Source organism: Akebia trifoliata, chromosome 4 (assembly GCF_017979445.1).
Source record: "Akebia trifoliata isolate Shusen 1 chromosome 4, ASM1797944v1, whole genome shotgun sequence".
Taxonomy (NCBI): domain Eukaryota; kingdom Viridiplantae; phylum Streptophyta; class Magnoliopsida; order Ranunculales; family Lardizabalaceae; genus Akebia; species Akebia trifoliata.
The window spans coordinates 44,607,341-44,630,529 of record NC_141378.1 but is presented as its reverse complement, the minus strand read 5'-3'; the positions used below and the strand labels follow the sequence as shown (position 1 = coordinate 44,630,529).

Below are 23,189 nucleotides of genomic sequence, written 5' to 3'. Positions count from 1 at the left end.
ATGAGCATGGTTTTAAATCTTGCTCGATTCGTCTCACTAGGCTGTCAATTGATCGGATTAGGGTTGATTGGTGCTGATCCAATAAGGATCAGATTCAGAACTGATCCGATAAGTATCAGATTTGATTTTTATCGGAACTCAATATTAAGGATCCAAACCCGATCTGGTACCAATTGAATCTGGATTGGGCCAAACCATAATTTATATACAAATTCTAATATAATATAATTTATATACTTTCTAACATATTACTGGGTCTGGTCCTTTTAGAATCGGGACATGGTTGATTCAGATTTGATTCAATAAGATATCAAATTGAATCCTTATCATAATCCAAAATATCGATTTAAATCTTAAATTATTGGATCGAAACGAATTGGATTTCATTTGATCCATTGATAGTCTTACATCTCGGTATCTTCCACTAACAACAGGGATAGCAAATAATCTCATTCTCAACCCTAATGTGTTTCGCAAACTAGAGTTCACCCATCCTCTCTCGATAAAAGTCAAAAAAATAAAGTTGGGTCAGGCCTAATTGGATTTGGAGTATCATTGAAAAATTGTAAGGTTAAAGGAGTAAAAAGTGACAAACAATAAAGTTGGTTAAAAGGGTAAAATATATATATATATATATATATATAGCTGCCGCCGTGAACCACTATTCAAAACATCCGAAGAAATGAGGGTCGATGTAATTGATCTACCCGACTTCGGAACTCGATGAGTAATCGGACAGTCCCTTGCCGGAGGAATGAAGGAAGCTCCAATTTATCTTGGTTCAGCCTCTCTATCCACCTACATCCCGTCTGTCTATGCCTACGATCGACTTGAATAGGATTCGATGCTCCTATCTTTGCAATCACCCAATGATCCGAATTTTTGGCCTTATACTATAAAGAAATATATATATACATATATATAGGGGACGGTTCAGCAACCATAAAGTTTGCCAAGTTTGGTGTCAAACATTTTTCAAAATATGGGTTAAAAACTTTGGAATGAGCTGATTTTTTTGTGAGGATGATCTCTATGATGAGGAGATCATCCTCACCAAAAATCAGCCTATTCCAAAACTTCTAACCCCATCAAAAGTGATTTACAAAAATTGGACGGTCCACGATTCTTCAACTTGTAAACTAGGGTTAGAAGTTTCAAAATGAGCTGATTTTTTGTGGGGATGATCTCTTCACCGTGGAGATCATCCTCACAAAAAATTAGCCTATTCCAAAACTTCTAACCCCATCAAAAGTGATTTACAAAAAATGTTTGACACCAAACTTGGCAAACTTTAGGGCTGCCGAACCGTTCCCATATATATATATATAAATTATAAGAGGTGAAGTGTAAAAGAAATAAAATGAATCTCACGAAACCATAGCTTGAGGGGGGTTAAGGGGTTAAAGTTTAAAAAAAAATTGGAAGAGTATTATTAAAGAATTTTGAGGTTAAATAGGCAAAAAGATGAAAAACAATACAAGAAGTTCAAAAGGTAAAAGAGAAAATATAATAAAGTTAGATAAATGAAAATAAAGTTGAGGGGTAAAAGGAAAAAAGTAATAAAATGAATCCCACACAAAGTTTTATGTCACACAATTATACCAACTCAGATGTGTTTTATTATATAGATAAGGCAGAGGGATTCATTATTGAATGAGACGACTCTTTCAAGATGAATGTCAAATCAAGTTTCAAAACCATGTCAACGAATGCATGGGGTTTCACACTATGCTAAGTGGATGTATGTATGGAACCATAGACGATTTTATCGAGATACGTGTGAAAAGCATATATTGGTTTATGCACACCTCCAAGTAAGCATAGTATGAAATGCAGTGAATTTTACAATCTCTATTGACTCCAATTAATGATAAGTGAAAGGTTGAGAATAAATAAAAATTAAGGTGTCAATAGAAGCTCTCTCTCTCTCTCTCTCTCTCTCTCTCACTCTCTCTCTTTTGCTAAATTACTTTTTTTTTGTTATAATATTTTGTAATAGGGTTAACACTTGGGCATGCCAAACTCGAACCAGATGGGTCAAACCAAACATTGGGTAAAGTATAGGCATATTTACACTTTTATAGAGGAAGAACAAGACAAATAAAGTACAATAAAGATGAATGTTTTTTTTGCAGTTATTGAATTCATTAATCAATAGCCTTTATATAGGCAAATACACCATAAATAAAAGTATAAAAGTAGCAACAAACACCTCACCATTAAAAAAAACTTGACCACTAACTCCTAAAAACTAGGCAACAACCTATCACTTCTACAAATAAAATGCTTAAAACTAGGACTACACAACATAAATAACAAGGACTTGGTCAAACATAAGACCGTGTGACTCAACAATCCCTCCCTTAAACTGATAGTTTGCTAACATTCAATTTAATTCCAACGTGCCAACTCCAAGTAGCTTTCTTTGCTTTTGAAATGCAGCCAACTTTAAGGATTTGGTAAAAATATCAACAACTTGATCTTCACTTCTGCAATGGATGAGATCAATGACTCCTTCCTTTGTGAGATCCCTTAATAAGTGAAACTTCACATCTATGTATTTGCTTCTTCTATGTAGAACAGGATTTTTGAAAAGTTTTTGTAAAACCCCGAGTTTTCAATTCGTATCTTGAGGAAAAATAAATAGTGAAATTTTGAGAAAATCCTGAAAGTGGGACTTTGGATAAAATTGTAGGATTTTGTTTTGATCATTTTTAACAAAATCTGACTTCACCATTGGATTTAAAATGGTCGAAAAATATATTTTAGCCTGTAAGCACGTTCAAATGCGAATCCGAACAGAAAAATTGCAATGTTACATACCCACTTAAATCGGATCACAAAAATAATAAAAAAGAAGAACAAGATTAAGATTGATCTCGTTCGAGGGAAATCGAACCTCCTAGGCCACCAATTCGAGATGGTGAATCTCCAAAATCCAATAGGATCTTAATAATAATTTCTCTGCATATTTTCATTAGTCTAATAATGAATTTAAATACAAAAAACACTACCTTACCTACCCACTTATCCAAACTACCCACTCTCCTATTCATTCAAGTAACTATCCCATAACCATAACTCCATAACTCCTACACAATTCGTAACTACCCTTACCCATTACCTAAGACTCCTTAACTAATTGAAATTCTAAAATAATTAAAATAAAATACATCAAAATGCATCAAATCTTGATACAAGATAATAATTTATAGGCACATAACATTCCATCCTCCTTCAAACCGACCTTGTCCTCAAGGTCGAAACCTCCCGGATCCCAATTGATATTGGAATCAATTACATTCATCTTAACACATAACTCCCAAACTATTTGTCTCTTGGAATCAATGATATCCTCGCGATAATCATTTTGGATGTCGTTGTCTTGACACTTCTTGAAAATAATTAATGGCTTGATGACATACGCTCTGAATTCGATAGGGAGGATAAAGTCAATTTTTGAATATTTTTTGAAAATATTGACTTCACTTTTGTCCTCTTCATGAGATCTTTAATGTTCTTTGTCTTCAACATACTTGACGAGGCTCTCATTGGCATTTATCTCACATCTTTGGAAAGATGATTGTGGAGGTTGATCTTCAATTACATCTAAGTTCTCATTTATAGGGTCATCGACTCCACTAAATATAATTTCTCCTCTTCGAACAATTTCTTCATTTTTTTTTTGAGAAATTCTTTGATTATGAGACAACATTTCCTCAAACCATCACACATAAACTCACAAAACTCCTTGAATTTATCATCTATCGACTCAATTTTCATGTGAGGATCGCCGCCCTGATACCAATGACACGTACCCACTTAAATTGGATCACAAAAATAATAAAAAAGAAGAAAAAAATTGAGATTGATCTCGTTCAAGGGAGATCAGACCTCCTAGGCCACCAATTCGAGATGGTGAATCTTCAAAATCCAATAGGATCTTAATAATAATTTCTCTGCATATTCTCATTAGTCTAATAATGAATTTAAATACAAAGAAACATTACCTTAACTACCCACTTATCCAAATCATAACTATCTCATAACCATAACTCCATAACTCTTACACAATTCGTAACTACCCTTACCCATTATCCAAGACTCCTTAACTAATTGAAATTCTAAAATAATTAAAATAAAATACATCAAGATGCATCAAACCTTGATACAAGATAATAATTTCTAGGCACATAACATTAAAATCCTCGATTACCGAGTCGGACCAGGTTAAAATAATGACTTTTTGGTAGAGTAAGAATTGTTAAGATTCGATCATACCATTGGATTTGTAATGAAAATTATTGAACATGGACTACTTAATTGTCATTTTTGAATATCAGATAGTCGAATTATCGTCAAAAACGAAAATGACGTCAATTTTAAGATCCCAACGTGCCAAAAATGTAAATTTTTGTTAGAGATAGAATTGGTAAAAATTGACCATACCATTAGATCCAGAATGAAAAATTAGACAAAATAGAATATTCATTCGTTATTTTTGAAGTCCGGAAGGTCAAGTTATTATCAAACGAAACAATAGGTAAAATACTGATTTCATCCCAAAAACCAAGCAATGGATTTTTTTTTTAATTTTTTTTTTCAAATTTTCAAACTCAGATCCGTCGCGAACGGGCCGTCGTTGACTTCCGCAGCAGAAGGGAAAAAGGTTGCAGCCTCAACATTTACAAAATCCACCTAATTTATTTTTGTTTCATCTTCTCTTTCACATTGTATCATTAAAAATCAGTCGTACATATGTATACGGGGATTTCGTAACTTCGACCTTGGATTTCACCTATTTCGAGGTCAATTCGTCATCCGTCGTAGAAGGGAGAAAGGACGACGACGTCGAGATCTTCAAAACCACTAGGTCAAATTCAAAAATCAATCGCCTCGAAGTTCATTCTACCTCAATTTTCATAATGATAACCTCGATTTTTGTGCACACACTTCAATTCTTTCGCGCAAAAATTGTAAGGACTCTCAATCTCTATCGATAATCGTAGATTTATGAAAATTGCATTTAGGATTTTATTAAAAATTTGTAATGTGTTTTTAAAATTATAGAATTCAATTGGTTATTTCAAATCCACACCAGAATTTGCATATTTATTATGTTTAATTGTATTTTATAACAAATTATACGTGAGTAGGATATTTCACTGGGTTATTTCCGTCAGTTGGGTCTTGTGCACTGCTCGGATCCCATTTTGATATAAGTTTTGTATTTTTTTAATGTTATTGAAAAAAATAAATTTCATAGTTGAAAAAATGATTTAATATTCAATGAACTCATATTGCGTTAATGAATATCAGAAAGTGGATATTTTATTTGAGAGATTAAAAATTATAAAAATTGAAAAAATGAAAAAATAGTATGAAACAGTAAAATGTTAGAGTCACACCCGAGGGGTGATGTCTACATTTTACATTATTGTGTTATGTATAAGTTGATGAATGGATATCCAGGGATAATGTTACTCATTGCATGTTTATTTACTTTCTATTAGTACGAGACGTTGTTTACTTTTTCATTCTGTTATTTATTTTAGGCCGGGTAGCCACAGTTGCATAGTAGGAAACTGGATATTCATTCTCTACCTTGTATTGTTAATTTCTATTTTGTTTTCAAATGAAATTTTATATATATATATATATATATATAATATATATATATATATTATATATATATATATATATATATATATATGTAGTTATTTTGTGTGAGCTGTTAAAGAGTTTGAGAATGTTTGAAGGGATAGTACGTCATATCATCCAGAATGGTGTACTATCCTAGGATGTACGATAGGGACCACCAAGCTCATACATGATATGAGACGCATATGAGAGTGAAATCACAACTGGAATTCAGACTTATTCATCTCTATCTTTATCAATGAACTTGTAACTGGAATTCAGACTTATTCATCTCTATCTTTATCAGTGAACTTGTAATGTAAAGGTGGTCGTATACGAATGGTTTGTATATTTGGGAATCACATGCACATCTAATAGGCATAGACGAAGATGATTAGTCAGTGATCACTGACAATTTATAGTAATCGAACGTTCTGACACATTGAAAAGAGACCATTACTTGGGTTACGTCAAATGGCTAGTCTGAGCCGGATAAATGGTCCCGCAAGTGTGATAAACAGCGACCAACCACAAAATCAGGAACTAATACTTTATTATGAAATATCATGTCCCGACTAGGAGTGATCCAGTCGTAAATCCCAACTCTCTAATTTCACTACTCCACCATTGTGTATTATGTATTTATTGTCTTATTTTGATATATAAAATGAAATGCATGTTTAATGTTTTCATTTGGTCAATTAGATTTGTACAAAAAGAAAATGTTATAGTGAGTACTACTGATGGTGTAATATGAGTTTTAAAATGTTTAGTTGCTCATCTCTAACTATATGTACCAGTTAATCATAGTTTCTTTTGTAAAACTTTGCATATGTTAAAATGATTTAGTATGTTTATTCGTTCATGTTAAGAAATGTTATTGGTAGAAATTATTTGCTTCCCTACTGGATAACCATTGTTACTCACCATTTCCTTCTCCATTTTTTAGTTTCAGATTCAAAGCTTGGCGAGACAAGTATAGAGTACAAGTAAGGATCATTTGGTGGGTCAGATAAACAATCAGAGTCCGTCACCTGATGAGTATTGGGGTTACACTCGATTTGTCCAAGGTATTATAGATTTGTGCTGAGCATTAAGACTTTTGTTAGAGTGAGGAACTTTTGTATAATCCCATATAAAAATTTCTTCTTCCACACTATGATTTTCGTATGTTATTAGATGTATATATGCTTCCGTTAATATTATATTTTGTATGTATATATGCAGGATTATGTTTTGTCATTTATTAGATGCAGGTTGAATGCCTTGGAATGCTAACATAAATAGAGAAGACCATGCCGAAATTTTGAGGTGCCACCTGGTGCCTCGAGATCTGACATGGGGTTTTGTGTTAGCGTTTGGCGGGGCACCACAGCTTTATTATTGAACTGTTGTCACAGTAAATTGCAATGGCTCCTTCTTGCTTGAAGTATAGCTCTTCAAGAATTTTCCTCAACCAAATAGCTTGACAAACACAAGTTGTTGCAGCAACAAATTCAACCTCAGTAGTTGATAAAGTGACGATTGCTTGCTTTTTTGAAGATCACGAAATAGCTTCCAAGCCCAACATGAAAACATATCCAAATGTGTTTCTTCTATAATCCGGATCTCTAGCATAGTCACTATCTATAAAGCCAAAAAAAACTGACTTTTCTCCTTTCTTGAGAACAGTCCAAAATCAACAATATCTTTCAAGTATCGAAAAATTCTTTTTGCAACTAGAAGATGCATCTCAGTAGGATTCTCCATGTATCTGCTTATAAGACTCACATAATACATTATATATGTCTTTGTTATAGTCAAATACATCAGGCTCCCTACAATTTGTTTGTAAAGAATGTTGTCAACTTTCCTTCCTTCAGGGTCTTTAATGAACTTCAAACCAACTTCAATTGGTGTGGTAACATATTTACAATTCTTCATTTGAAATCTGTCTAAAATTTCTTGCACATATTTTTTTTTAAGAAATAAAAATACCAATAGGAGTTTGAAGCACTTCTATGCCAAGAAAACAATGCATCATCCCAAGATTAGACATATCAAATTCAAACATCATGGATTGCTTAAGGTATGTTCTTTACAGAAGTTAGCTTCAGCTCCAGAAGCTGACTTCTTGAAGAAACAAAAGCCCAAAGCCTGAAAAGTCATATCCAACAAAAACTTGTTCGTTACAGAAACACATAAGCAAGAAATTGATGTTTGTTTAATAGCTTTTTATTGTTGGATTCTAATAAAATAATCAGAATACCCTTACTATTGATAATACACCTCCACAAAAAATATATAAATTTAATAAATTTATATTAAAAAATTAAATAAATAATTATTTTCAATTTAAATAAATTTATAAATTTTATCGAAATTTCGACAACATCTCCTCTTAAAAATGAACATATGATAAATAAAATACCTACATAATACGCAATTTAACATCCACATAAAAATGAAGGGTATTTTGATAATAAAGTGGTGATGATGAATTACTTTTGATCTTAATAGTAAAGATGAAGGGTATTTTTGTAAAGATGAAGAATATTTTAGTAATTCTTTTTTATTTTTTAATGTTAAGTTTAGTTGAAAATTTGATTAAAAAAAAATAAATGGTATTTTAATAATTGGTAAAGATGAAGGGTATTTTTAATAATTCCTTTTTATTTTTTAAGGTTAAGTTTAGTTGAAAATTTGATTAAAGATGAAAGATATTTTGATAATTCCCTTTTATTTTTTACGGTTAAGTTTGGTTAAAAATTGAATTAAAGATGAAGGGTATTTTAGTAATCTCATTTCATTTTTCAAGGTTAAATTTAGTTGAAAATTTAATTAAAGATGAAGGGTATGTTAATAACTACACTTGAGCCATTTTATGTTTTTGACTTCTCGCAAAAGCCATTTGAAGAAGTCCCTCTTGAACGACTTTTTTTAGGAACCACTTTTGGGCTTCAATTGAAATCCGTGGGAGCTAGAAAAGTCCAAACGAACATCATTTATCTGGCTTTTTGGCTTAAAAGCAGAAAAAACAAAAAAAGATAGTTCCTGAAGCCCAAAAGAACAGGGCCTAAAATTTTTAAACATGGTTGTAAACACCCAAATTTGACCGGGCCCTCGACACAAAATGCCCAAAAAGATAGTAAAAACGGATTGAGCCCTCAAAGCCCATACCCCCAAAAGCCTTATATTTCTTTCAATAAATGGCCTAAGGTTTCCCACGTGGCCCATGGACCCCAATTCCTCATCACCCTTCTACACTCTTCAACGCAATCCAACATAAGGCCAAACCCAGGGTGATTCTACCCATTACCTAAGCCCATTCAACTCAACCCAAAAACCAGGATTAGGCAACCCCGCGGGCGGCAACGCAACCCCCAAACCTATTCTTATTCAACCCCTCACCTAAGCCCACTCAACTCCAGCCCCAAACCCATTCTTATTCTACCCATTACTCAAATCCATTCATATTCAACCTACAACCTAAGCCCAATCCAACACCTAACATACCCAACACTCTACCCAAGCCCAACTCATTACCCAAGCCCCAGGCGCAACCCAACCCAACATCACAACCAAGCACCACAATCATCAAAGGTGGGACACAGGGCACCACCCCAACGCACCGCCATCAGCCCCAACCTATCCCATCACCTTTTTTCTAAACATCATCTACCCACACCCCTAACCTATACCTCGCATAAGGACCCACATCAACCCATCACCTTTTCTCTAAAAAAATCTAATCTACCCACACCCCTAACCTATACCTCCTCGTAATCTACCTTCATCATTCCCTACAAAACCCACATCTATAATCTAAACCCACACCTCTCCTCTCAAATCAAACACTCATCCTCTCCCATCAACTCATCTCAACCTTTCATCTCCACTCATTTTGACACATGGCATCATCTCCCTCACCTTCCCAAAATATCATCAACTACCCTCTTACACAACTATTTCTTTTAATTAAAATCACATCCCCTCAACTCACTTCACCAATTTATTACCCTCTTTCACAATCCCATCCTCTCAACCACTCATATTCATTTCATTCCATCTAACACTCAACCCAAATGAGTTGAAAGATCCAACTCATTTGGATTGTAAAACAACCCATTTACCCTTCTTACACAAATGCCCTTCAATCTTCTTTAATTTACCCCTACATTTCTCTTAAACCCCACACCATTCTACCATCTTTCTTCATTTCACCCCATCTTACTCCTAAAAATAACTCCTAAAGTCTATAAAACCTCCCCTCATTCTCAACTCTCACTACCTAATGAAAATTTGAAAAAAATGCTCTTTAAAAAAAAACTCTCTATTCACCTCACTTCTCTTAACTCTCAAACTCTCAACTCACCTCCATTACCTTCAACTCTCAACTTCTTCTCAAGCAAATCCAAGAAGGTCAAAGGGATTCATCAAGAAAAGTAAAAAAAAAAAGTCAACAAAGGAGCAAGGTGGGTTTGGACAAAAGAACACCCCCTTCAACTCCCCTCTTTTACTCATCTCTTTCTACACACCTTCACACACACCACCATGGTTTGAACTATCAAAAAGCCTTTTTTTTTAATAAGGGTGCCCTCAATGGGTTGAACCAACATCAAAGCCCCTCATACTTGAGGGCACATATCGAATTTTTCGATTCTTTTTCTTATTTTATTTTTATTTTCAAAATGGACCGAATCCGAGGTTACCACCATGGTAGATGGAGTAAGGTGTCTAACACCTTCCCTATTCCATAAAATGAGCCCCCTTACCTAAAATCAAAAGTTGGATCAAATGAGCCATATCTGTACGAGAGTCACCAAAATACCAAAAATGACATATTTTTAAAAAAAATACAATCCGGGTGACCATTCACACCCATTTTACAAATGAATGGTGGCAACTCCAAAATCCTCCAAAGGGGATGATATATTCAAAATTGAAAAAATCACGTGTCCACAATGATATTATCATTTCCAATGTAAATTAAATCATCAACATACAAATAAATAATAAGTATCTTCCCTCCATCTCTAATTTTGAGAAAAAGTATATGTTCATATGGACAATTTTGAAAACCTTCCTTCAAAAAATAAGTCTTTATACGACTATACCAAGCCATTGGAACTTGTTTTAATCCATATAGAGCCTTGTTAAGTTTATACACTTTATGCTCATCACCAAACTTCACATAACCAAAAGATTGTTCAATAGATACATGTTCTTCTAAATCACCATGTAAGAATGTTTATTTCACATCCAACTGGAAGATAGGCCATGAGTTTTTTACTGTCAATGAAATCACCAATCTGATTGTATCATGCCTTGCAACTAGAGCAAAAACTTTTTTGTAATCAATGACAAACTCTTGCTTGTAACCTTTAGCGACTAAATGTGCCTTGTATTTATCAAGTTCACCATTCTCTTTTAATTTCGTCTTATACACCCACTTTACACCAATAGTTTTTTACCCTTTTAAAAGTTTTATCAACTCCCAAGTGTTGTTTCTTTCTACAGTTGTTATTTCAACAGTCATTGCCTTTATCCACTTTGATTCTTTGACAGCTTCTTTGAAGAAAACATGATCACAATCTTAAAATAGAGTAAAATGAATAAGTGGATCCTTAGATTGATCAATTCCAGTTAGCTCATAATCCACCATTTATGCAAGTCTTCTTTTAACATTTTAAGATCGTTGTTCATTTTCAACTTCAGCGGTTTGCATGCTTTGATTGACTGATGGTTGTTGCTCGTTCTCTATAGGTTGTGAATTCTCCAAAGGCAAATGCCTTCTATCTTCAGTTTCTCCATCAAAATCAACCTGTATTCGTTCTTTAACATTGTTTTCATCCCATATTCAGAACCTTTCTTCATCAAAAATCACATCACGACTAAAGACAATTTTCTTGGTGATAGGATTGTACAATTTGTACGCTTTTGACTACTCACTAACACTAAGAAAAATGCATTTTTCTCCTTTGTCATCAAACTTTCTCCTTTTTTGATTTGGAATAAGGACATATGCAATGTATCCAAAAATTCTGAAATGATTTACACTTGGTTTTCATCCATTCCAAGCTTCTTCGAGAGTCACGTCTTGAACAACAAGTGTTGGACTTCTGTTCAGTACATGAATACTCCAATTTACAACTTTAGGACAAAAACTTCTTGGAATCCCACTAATTTTCAAAATAATTTGCACCATGTTCAAGATTGTACGATTTTTCCTCTCTGAAACTCCATTTTGTTGCGGTGTATAAGCTGTTGTAAGTTACTTTTGAATTCCATACTCCTCACTAAAAATTACAAATACTTGTAAGTTGTATTCTCCACCACAATCGCTGTGAAAAATCTTTATAAACATTCCCGTTTCTTTTTCAATTAGAGCCTTGAAATTTTTGAAAGTTGTAAGTGCTTCAGATTTCTCCTACAAAAAATAAATCCTGATTTTTCGACTATAATCATCAATGAACGCTATAAAATAACGTTCACTACCGTTCGATGTCGGATTGATGGGCCCGCATATATCAGAATGAATCAACTCTAACATCTTCCTTACTCTATGATTTTCTTTTCGAAAAATGGTCTCAATGTTGTTTGCCAATAACACATTCTTCACAGATTTGAGAAGGGCTTTGAATTTGTGGAAGACGTTTCACCATGTTCTTCTGCTGCAGAGTTCTTAGACCATCAAAATTTAGTTGCCTGTAGCAAAAATGTCATAGCCATGCCTCATCCTTCAATCTCGCAGAGAAACATGAATGAGTGGTGTTGTCGAGATGCAGTGGAAACCTTTGGTTGGCCGTTATGTTGACTTGAGCTATTAAACCCAACTTTTCATCTTGAATGCGACAAACCCCATCTTTGATAGAAATCTCATATCCCTTCTCTTGGAGTTGACCAACACTAAGTAAGTTTGTTTTTAGATTTAGAACAAATAAAACATTAGAAATAATTTGATCAAAGTTGTCTTTAGTGTGGATTTTCACATTGCCTTTGCCCATGAGATAAACTGTAGAGTTGTCACCAAACGTCACAGTGTTGCAAAATGATTCATCCAACTCTGAAAACAAAAACTTCTCGCCACTCATATGGTTGCTGCAACCGATATCTAAATACCACAAGTTTTGGTGGACATCTTCTTTCTCATGACATGCCATCAAGAGATAAACTTTTTTTTTCTCTGCAAAATTAGATCTTTCTCCACATTGCAAATTCAAATTAGTTCGACATTCTGATTTATAATGGCTATACATGTGACATCTAAAACATTCAACTTTTGACTTGTCTGTAGACTTTGGTTTATAACCATTTGAATGATTATTGTCACAGCCTTTTTTCTTTTGAAATCAGCAATGTGATCTTCATTTGACTTGGTTGTGCATTTTTCTCTTTCCATTTTTCTCATTTTGGATTGGCTACTGCCCGCAAGGCTTGCTCATCTCTATCCTGTTGGACAATTTTTTGCTCAAGAACCAGTAAAGAACTCTGCAATTCATCAATTGAAAATGCATCAATATTTTTGGATTCCTATATAGAATAGACAACAAAATTAAATTTCGGCATCATCGATCGAAAAATCTTTTTGATAATTGTGACATCTTCCATCTTTTCGCCATGGATCCTCATCTTGTTGGCGATCGTCATCGTTCTTGAAAAATAATCGGTAATCAATTCTCCTGTCTTTATGCGTAAATTCTCGAATTATTTCCATAGTTCTTGTAGCTGCACACGTTTTGCCTTCGTGTTCCCTTAGTACTTCTTCTTTATGGAGTCCCAAATTTGTTTGGAGGTGTCTTTGCTAAGAATTGTCTCCAAGTTTGATCAGTCAATTTCTTGGAAAAGGTAGTTTTTGGCATTCAGGTCCTTCAGCTTCAATACTTCCAAATTTGCTTTCTGAGTATCTGACAACAAAACTCCCACCGCTGATTCTGTTACTCTAGATTCAATAATATGTCAATACTCATTGGACCACAAGAAGTTATCCATCATCATGCTCCAATGATCATAGTGACCATTAAAGAAGAAAATTGTTGATTGCACAAATGTCATTTCAGACATCATCTGCTACTTGTTCTTTGTTTTTAACGCTCACTTTTCAAAGCTCTTCTCATTTTTTTTTGAAACACTCGACATCATTTTTACTCTCTGCCTAAAAGGCTCTGACACCACTGTTACACTTTTACAAAGGAAGAACAAGACAAATAAAGTACAATAAAATAAAAAGAATGTTTTTTTTTACAGTTATTAAATTCATTAATCAATAGTCTTTATATAGGCAAATACACCAACTAATAAAAGCATAAAAATAGCAATAAACACCTAACCACTAAAAAAATATTTAACAACTTATCATTTCAGCAGTAAAATGTTTAAAACTAAAACTACACAACAAACTAGATAACATAAAAAACAAAGAGTTGGTCAAATATAAGACCACGTGACTCAACCTAACTTCCACAAGTTGCTCACTTATGCTAACATAAATCCCCAACCCATCGGAGGTTGGCTGGTATGGTAGGGAACGAATGGATTTGCTCCCCGTGTCGCGTCTTCGAATCCCTACACGCCCCTCTACAGAAAACTTAAATGCCGTAACACGTGACAGGGTGTGGGATGGTACGTGTGGCCCTGGTGGATTATTCTCACAAAGGTGGGGATACTCCCTAAAAAATACACAAATCTCCAACCAGTTGAAAATTCGGCTTTTCATAGGGGTGTCAATGGATAGCCGAAATTCGAATCCGAATTCGAATTCGAATTCGAAAAATCGGATATTATCCAAAAATTTCGGATATCGGATTCGGATTCGGATGTTATTTTCAAATTCGAATGAATTTCGGATACGAATTCGGATATTGCGCTATCCGATTCGATAATATCCGCTCCGAAATAATATATGTATTCTGTATTTATGTTTTACAACAAAACATATATATATGTATATATAAGCTGTGTATTCATGTTTTACAACAAAACTTAATCTGTTTTTATATCTTCTCTCAACCTAACCCACACGAACCAGTCGAAGTAAATGGAACGACGATGGGGTTTCGACCGTGCGGGGTTGCAAACTTCTTCTCCGGCCGGCGAGCATGCAGGTACGCATTTTCCTCTCTCTCTCTCTCTCTCTCTCTCTCTCTTCTTCTTCTCTCTCGGTAAAAGCCATGTGGTGCGAACTTCATAACCAATGTTTTCTTCGGCTATCCATTGACACCTCTCTCTCTCTCTCTCTCTTCTCTCTCTCTCTCTCACACACTTGGAATAAAACCCCATTTTTTTTTTATTCAGATTCGAATGGAGTTGAAAAAATAAGAAAATCAATTTTTTTTACAGGGTAAAACCTCATCGTCTTCTACCCTCAGCCCTCATCGTTTTCCACAATCTCAACCCTTCTCAATCACTGTCGGAATCTCTCTCAGCGGCTCACCTTCGGCATCGGCGTCCACTGATAGGTCGAATCGGTTGAAATCTCTCTCACTCTCTTTCAAAACCCATTTGATTTTATTTGTTTTTTTTTTTTTCGGATAAATTTCGGATATTTTCGGATAATTTTCGAATTGTAGATTTCGTATTCGAATCGGATAATATCGGATATCCGATAATTTATTCGGATACGAATTCGAATATTCGTTAGTGCTATCCGATCGGATTCGAATTCGAATTCGGATAGTACTGAAAATTTTCGGATTCGAATTCGGATATACCACTATCCGATCGGATATCTATCCGTTGACAGCCCTAGCCTTTTCAGCAGTCGCCCTAAGAGGTGAAAGTTGGCTACTATCGAGTCTCTAGCACCATTTTTTCGAGCATCGCTAAAACCTGATAATCTCTCTCTCTTCTTTTCTTTTCTTTTATTCATTATGGTTGTAGGCGCAGTTGGCGGAGGTGGAGGCAAAGTTAGAAGAGGCTCTGGCTAGTTCTGAGAATGAAGAGGTGACCATCAAGGCTCTTGAGTATCAGATTGTTGTACTTAGTGAGAGAATCAATATGATTCTACCAATTTAATCTCTCTCTCTCTCTCTCTCTCTCTCTCTCTCTCTTACTCTTCTTCTTCGTTTCTTTTTACTGGCTGGCATAGCATAACCACTCCCACAATTCGTCTATTACTGCCCCTGCTCATGAAGTAAAAGTCCTAGATCTCGGTCTATTTTCGATGAAGATGATCGTAGTTGCAGTTGATTCCCTATTCGAACTACAATGAAGGAGCAAGAGGAACCTTCAAAGCAAGACATGGAGCAAAGCCTGGGCTGTTGCTTTAAACAGGTGATGGAGCCATGGACTGTAGCTTTTAGGTGTTTGTTTTTAGCAACCAAACGCCAAAGTTATTTTTTTAGCCTCACAGTCAACTTTCGAAAGTTTAACTCTTGTAGAGGTTTCCAAACATACCCTTTATGAAGTTTGTTTCTCAACAAAAGTGGGACCCAAGTAACATTCAGAAGATAATGAGAACATGGTAGAAGAAAATCTATCTATTTTATTTTTATTATTAAAAAAAATTCCCTCGGAGATCTGGCAATTCCGAAGACACCTTACTTTATCAAGTTTATTACTCAAAAAACCTTAGTGTACGATCAGATTATTTTAAAGAATTTAATATTTATAATACTTTCGATTCTTTAAATTAAATACATATTATATCCACTCTATTCTCAAGATTCATTCTCTCTCCTAAAATCATTATTGGGCAGTGTCAATGGATAGCCGAAATCCGAATTCGAATTGGAAAAATCGGATATTATCCAAAATTTTCGGATATTGGATTCGAATTCGGATGTCATTTTAAAATTCGAATGAGTTTCGGATACGAATTCGGATATCGCGATATTCGATTCGATAATATCCGCTCCGATATAGTATATGTATTATGTATTTATGTTTTACAACAAAACTTTTATATATGTTATATATGTTATTGTGTATTCGTGTTATATAACAAAATTTTATTTTTTAAACTTTATCTTCTCTCAACCACTTTAATGGCTAAAACGAAGAACCAGTCGACGGTGGGTTTCGATTGAACTCCCGTAAGCACCGTCTTCTCCGGTTGGAAAGCGTCAGATATATACTCTCTCTCTCTCTCTCTCTCTCTCTCTCTCTCTCTCTCTCTCTCTCTCTCTTCTAAGTTCGAATCAGTCGGAGTGATTTTTCGGAGGAAATGTGTGGGTTTCGAATGTCGACTGTACGAACTCCGATACGTGTTCTCCGGTCGGCGAGCATGCAGGTATATATTCTCTCTCTCTCTCTCTCTCTCTCCGAACCAGTCGGAGGAAATCTGTGGGTTTCGAGTCTTTCGACTGTGCGAACTCCGACTGTTCGATCTGTAGGATTTTTTTATCGGATCGGATATTATCGGATATCCGATATATGTTTCAGATTCAAATTCGAATGTTTATTAGGGATATCCGATCGGAGTGATTTTTCGGGGGTTTCGACTGTGCGAACTCCGACGGATCGAAGACGATGGTATTTTGCAGGAATTTTTTTTCGGATCAGATATTATCGGATATCCGATATATTTTTCGGATTCAAATTCGAATGTTTGTTAGGGATATCCAATCGGATTCGAATTCGAATTCGGATAGTATTATTTTTTTTCGGATTCGAATTCGAATATAGTAGTAACCGATCAGATACATATCCGTTGACAGGCCTATTGGGCACACATGCCACATTGACAATCTTCTAAATTTCAATGTAAAACTCGAATTTAAAAAAATAAACAAATGAATAACATTTTTTAATTTGATCCAATAGAAAATACCAATGTTAAGAGGAGAAATGATATAATAGGTATTTGAGTTGAAGAACCAAGGACATTATAAGTGTGACGCGTGATAGTCTGACACCCCCTTTTGACATGTGCCCCTTACGCTCCCATCACAAAATCGTAGATTATTTGCCTTCGATTACGTAAAAAAAAGATTTATGATTTTGTGTATCCCTGGGCAAATGATCTATGATTTTATGATGGGGGATGGGGGCATATGTCTGAGGAGGGCATCTGATTATCATTATTGTATAGGTATTTAATTTGTTAAATTGATATGGATCCCACTCTAAAATTTGTTGAGTAACAAACTTGATAAACGAAGGTCCCTTTCGAATTGTCAGAACTCTAAATGAATTTTGTAATAAAAATACAACAAATAAGCCTGCACTATAAATCTCTTCTTTTAACAAATACAAATTGGTCCAAAGAATTGAACCAATGACCACCCATATGGTTAACTTCTTAGCATTGGATGTTTTACTTTGTTTAAAACAGTTTTTGAATAGGGACAAACTGGTTACACACCACCCAATATTAATTGCACTACATCATTTAAAAATTCCCTTTTGCACTCCATTGGGATGATTGCAATCCAAAATAAAAATACAAATTGGTCCAAAGAATTGAACCAATGACCACCCATATGGTTAAGCTCTTAGCATTGGATGTTTTACTTTTTTGAATAGGGACAAACTGGTTACACACCACCCACCACCCATTATTAATTGCACTACATCATTTAAAAATTCCCTTTTGCACTCCATTGGGATGATTGCAATCCAAAATAAATACTTGCATTCCTTTTTTTTGTATTGAATCTTGATAACATGACTCGCCAGGTGGCATACTCAATTGACTCACTGACGTGGATAAGTTTGAAAACCGTAGATCTTTCCGCCTCAAGATACACAGCTCCCTCGAGATACACTTGTTTTAATGGGGAAGTGCAATTGTGTATATCAAGGTGTACATATCTACGGTTCCCAACTTGTCACATCAGTGAGTTGATTGAGTATGCCACCTGGCAAGTCATTTTATGACGACTCTTTTTTAATTATTAGTTTTTTTAATTATTCTTCCGCAGCCTTACCCACACAATTATTGTTGGTTCAATAATTTTTCATGTAGTCTAGTTTGTGTACAGGCATCTCAAATTCTTGAAATCATGTATACAAATTAATAATCCAAGGGAGGATTGTTGTTGATGATACAATTCAGGCTGATATCATGGAATTTCAAGAGATAGAATTCAAGCTTTTATCAATTTTTAAACAAAATATAAATAGAGATTGAAAACTAATACATTCAATTGGTACTGCCGAAGAGAACACAAATAAAATAAGTGCCGAAGATGAATAAATCCTGATCTGTAATGAAGTTTAAAAATAAAAATAAAAATAAAAATGAATGTTTAAGATTGTGGTGCAACCAACAACTACTGGTGTACAACTAGTCGGTCTCTTTTGATTATTAGGATACCCTTAATCTTTCTGCTTGACCTCAGTCTTACGAAAAACCGTTGATAATCTTCTCTAAAAACACCAACCATCCTTCACATTCTTCAATCTTGATATTATTTTAATCTCTTCAAAGTTGAAAATAAGGTAAAAAAACATACGGGTTAGAAGAGATAATCAAGTGGCTTAAGCTAAAATTGAAAAGGGGTATTTAGGTCATTTTAAATCATGTCATTAGTTTTAAAACAAAATATACATCTAATATATTTACTGCTAATATTTAAAATTAACTATAAATCACCACCTTTTTTTTTCAATCACTAGAACACTATGTGGAAATGAAACATTTTTTTTTCTTTTTTACTAATTTTATTTATAGATGTATAACTCTTCGATTAAACATTGATAAACAAAAGAATGGTAGAACTCTTCGTTGGAAGGCAGACAAAAGATTTTTATTTTTTCTCTATCTCTTAAGATTTTGAGTCATAATCGTCTCTCTCTCTCTTTTTTAATTAATGAAGGGGAATAAAGAACAAGGAGGGGAGGTCGAGATGACCAACTCCAAAACAATAAAAAATAAATAAAGCAATCATGAATTAAGGCTTTGAAATTTTATAAATATTGTCCCAATAGACTAGAAAATCATCAAAAAATATCTTTTTGAACTCTTTGAAAATTTTACACCAATAAAATAATCATTAAGATGATTTCTTCTAGAATGAGCCTTGACTTCAAAAATCCTTGCATTTCTTTATTTCCAAATGCCCTAAGTTCTCACAAATGGAGTTAAATCTCTTGGAGTGCCTCACCCCAAATGAATCCCCAAAAACATCCCTCCTTGAAAAAAGTGAGTCCCCACCTCCCTTGTGTCATCATACAACATCTATCTGTTTGAACCACAAAAACCTCTTCTTCTCAATTGATCAAGTGTTTGGATTCTTTTTTGCACTATCATTTAAATAAAAAAGGTCACTTGAGACGACAACTTCGGCCTCAAACAGCGACATGAGGAAAGGAAGGGTCACCACTCCTATTTAGATCATCGTAGAATTCTTTAACCGAGAACAAACCTTTACTACTAGATGCCTAGATTTTCGAGTCTTCTCCACTCACATCTCCTAAAGCACTGTCCTAGAAGTTCATTGATTGTGTTATCTCCGACAATTCCCAATCATTTAAAAGTCTCTTAAGACCAAAGTCTCAACCAAGACCTCCATGATCCAACACCTAGAAGCTAGCAAGTGAAAATCATGTTTTACAGCACTTCGTTTTGTGAATGCTTGATAGTAATTTAGAAAACTCGTCCCAAATTTTTTCTTTGTGCATGGTTGATTGGAAATGAAAAAAACTCATAAATAAATTTTTGTTCTAAATAATTGTTATTTTTTACTAAATCATTTTTATGAAAAAAAAAAATACAACATTATATACATAGAACGCATATTCACATACAAGTGAACCTATGTATTCTCTGTATTCTATTGAATGCAACTTCAATCACAAAAAATTATCAATTGTTGTTAAAACATTCGATATTTGACATGAGAAGGGTGGGCCGCTTGCCCCTACAAGAATTTTTAAATTTTAGCTTGCCCCTATGTTCGGATGTTTTGGATTTTTTATAACCCCGCTATTTGGTTAATATTTGACATACTACATGTGTTTTCCAACTGATAAGATACTCATTTTGACCTTGCTAGCCCCCTCACTTTTTCAATGAATATTTAGACACCCTTTGCTTTTTAATCAATGACATGCCCCCATCAATTTTTAGTGGATATTTGCGATACCCGTATGCTTTTAAACGGATGACATGACCCCTGCGCCCTCACAATATTTTGATTGATCTAGAAACCACTCCACATTTGGGGTGAATATTTGAGATACCCTTATATTTTCGAGTAGAAGACATTCCCTCATTGACCTTTTTCTTCAATTCTACACTAACCAAAAAAAAAAAAAGCACTAAAACTAAATATCCTCGTTATCAATCTATAGCTAAAAACCCATCATTTTTCATCTTCAAAGCATTCAACTTAGATTAATTTTAGTTTATTTACCCTCATGTTCAATCCACCATTTTAATCCTTGTCTCAATCCTTTTGTAGAGAGCTCTAGAATTTTCTTTCAAAATATCTCATTTTTTACCTAAAATATCCTATCTTCTTTTTCAGGTTTGAAGGTAAAGGCAGATTAGTTCTATGGTTCAAGACTAGGTTAAAACTTTCATCACGGTATTGAAGATGATTGGTTTTGGGAAAAGATATGAAAGGGTTATTTATTTTTGGTTGAAGGCAAGAATATTGTGGTCAATTTGCATTAATCTATTAGTGAGCTAATTTAAAATGACCTAAATGCCCTTTTCTTCAACCTAAAGAGATTGGCTTACAAGAAGTAGCAAGATTATAGCAATTGATGTTAAGATCTTGGTGGAGATGTTCAAACCTTTAAAAAGCCTACCAAGATAGGATTTTGAAACCCAATAGTTGGGAAGGATTGTTCACAAAGTGTTAAGTTGGAATCATTATGGGACACAATTCACATTCAAGGGAGAGACCTTGTTAAAAAGTGCTTCTTCTAACCACCTCTTGTCATGAATCAAGAATAGCGGAGTTGGCATCCATGACACAAGAATGAGGAGCGAATACAAGGGACCATATACGAATAGGAGAATTAATATTTTCACTCCAACCCTCCCACGTGTAATCAACATGACTAGCCTGAGCATTCGATCCAATTAATACCCTCTCAAGGAGAAGAAGTTTAAAGTCTACTCTCAAGTACAAAAAAAAAGGAAGAGCAGCTCTATAAAGATGAGGAGGTTAATGTATGTTAAAAATTCGATGAAAGAACAAGAAAGAAAGAAAAAAGAGCAAGGTGCAATTACATACAAAACACAGATTTTTACGTGGTTTCCTCAAGATTGAGGTACATCCACACATCATATGGATTCCACTATAAAGAGAAAATTCACAATTATAGATTATATCATTAATTTCATCGAAAATCTGTATAATAAAACACAATTATAAGGCTTACTTTGCTATAGTTGTGTGAGGGATAAACGTCTCATCCGCTATAGTTTTGTGCGGGATAAACATTTATTATTTTTTCTCTTCACCTCCTCTAATTTTACTATATTTCATTTTTAACCAATTTTATTGATTTTCATCTTTTATCCTTTAACCTCAATTTTTTTAATAATACCTCTCTAACTTTTTATTGGGAAAATTAATCCCATGCTACTAGAAGAAAAATATGAAAAATAAAAAAATGAGAATTTATTTTTAATGTAATTTTAAAAATCATCAATCAATTCGTAACTTGGTCAAGTTGACACGATTGGATCTTTAGTTGACCCGAATCCCAAAATTCAATAGAATCCATTAGTCAAATCAGAAACTCAATCAAGTTATTAATGTTTTTTGTGGAAAACAAAACATAAATATTTTATTTATATTAAAAGTTATTTTTCAATATTATGTGAAAATATAATGAAACTAAAAGAAATTAATATCCTATCTAAACCATAGGGATTCGTTCCTAAGGATTCATTTCTTTTTAAATCACTAGGAATACCTTCTATCCGGTTGCTTGTTTATCATGTGTTAATAATAGTAATTGTAATCCCTCTAACAAAAAAACAAGATAAAATACAAATATTTCCCAAATCCATATAATTTCGAATCGAATGAGGAAAATGCTGGAATGACACAGAGACACAAAGGTAACAAAAATGATGTGGTGGTGTGCACATAACTGTTGATGCTTTTTACTCGAATCTCACAGAAAAGCATCTATGGTAATGTGCACGACAACAAATCATTTTGTCACCTTTCTATCTCCATTTGTGTCAACCCATCACGACTCATCGATTAAACACCATGTTTTGAAGATAAAAAATCATCAAATTTTTTGCCTTAAAAATAGAAAATGATATCTTAGCTCAGGATTATCTTCAAATAAAGCATATCCACCCAACAAATCCATTTAGCCCACAAATCTAAAACCCATTCTTTTATATTTTTTTGGTTTCCTCTATTAGCTTATGTATTATTAAAGATTTTCATGTTATAAATACAAAATTGGTGGGTAAAAAAAATTTATATACAAATTATTTTACACAATCAATAAATCCTAGAGGAAGCTATATATACCAAAAAAAAAAAAAAAAACAAATTCATTTTGCAATCAGAAGTGATTGGGGAACAATAATGAATGAACATAAAATAAATAAAAAAAATGACCATCACAAACTTTATGAGGACTACACATAGATAGTCACTAAACTGCATGTATCGTGAATCATGCGTGATATTGAAGATTTACTA

At 34.0% G+C, this 23,189-nt stretch overlaps 1 long non-coding RNA gene across 1 annotated transcript; it reads left to right on the top strand.

Moving 5' to 3' along the window:
• Positions 1-14,331: 14,331 nt before the first annotated feature.
• Positions 14,332-15,354, top strand: LOC147405207 (uncharacterized). The gene is made up of 2 exons (XR_015177276.1): positions 14,332-14,723; positions 14,959-15,354. It is a non-coding gene; the product is annotated as an uncharacterized LOC147405207 (long non-coding RNA).
• The last annotated feature ends 7,835 nt before the right edge of the window (positions 15,355-23,189 follow it).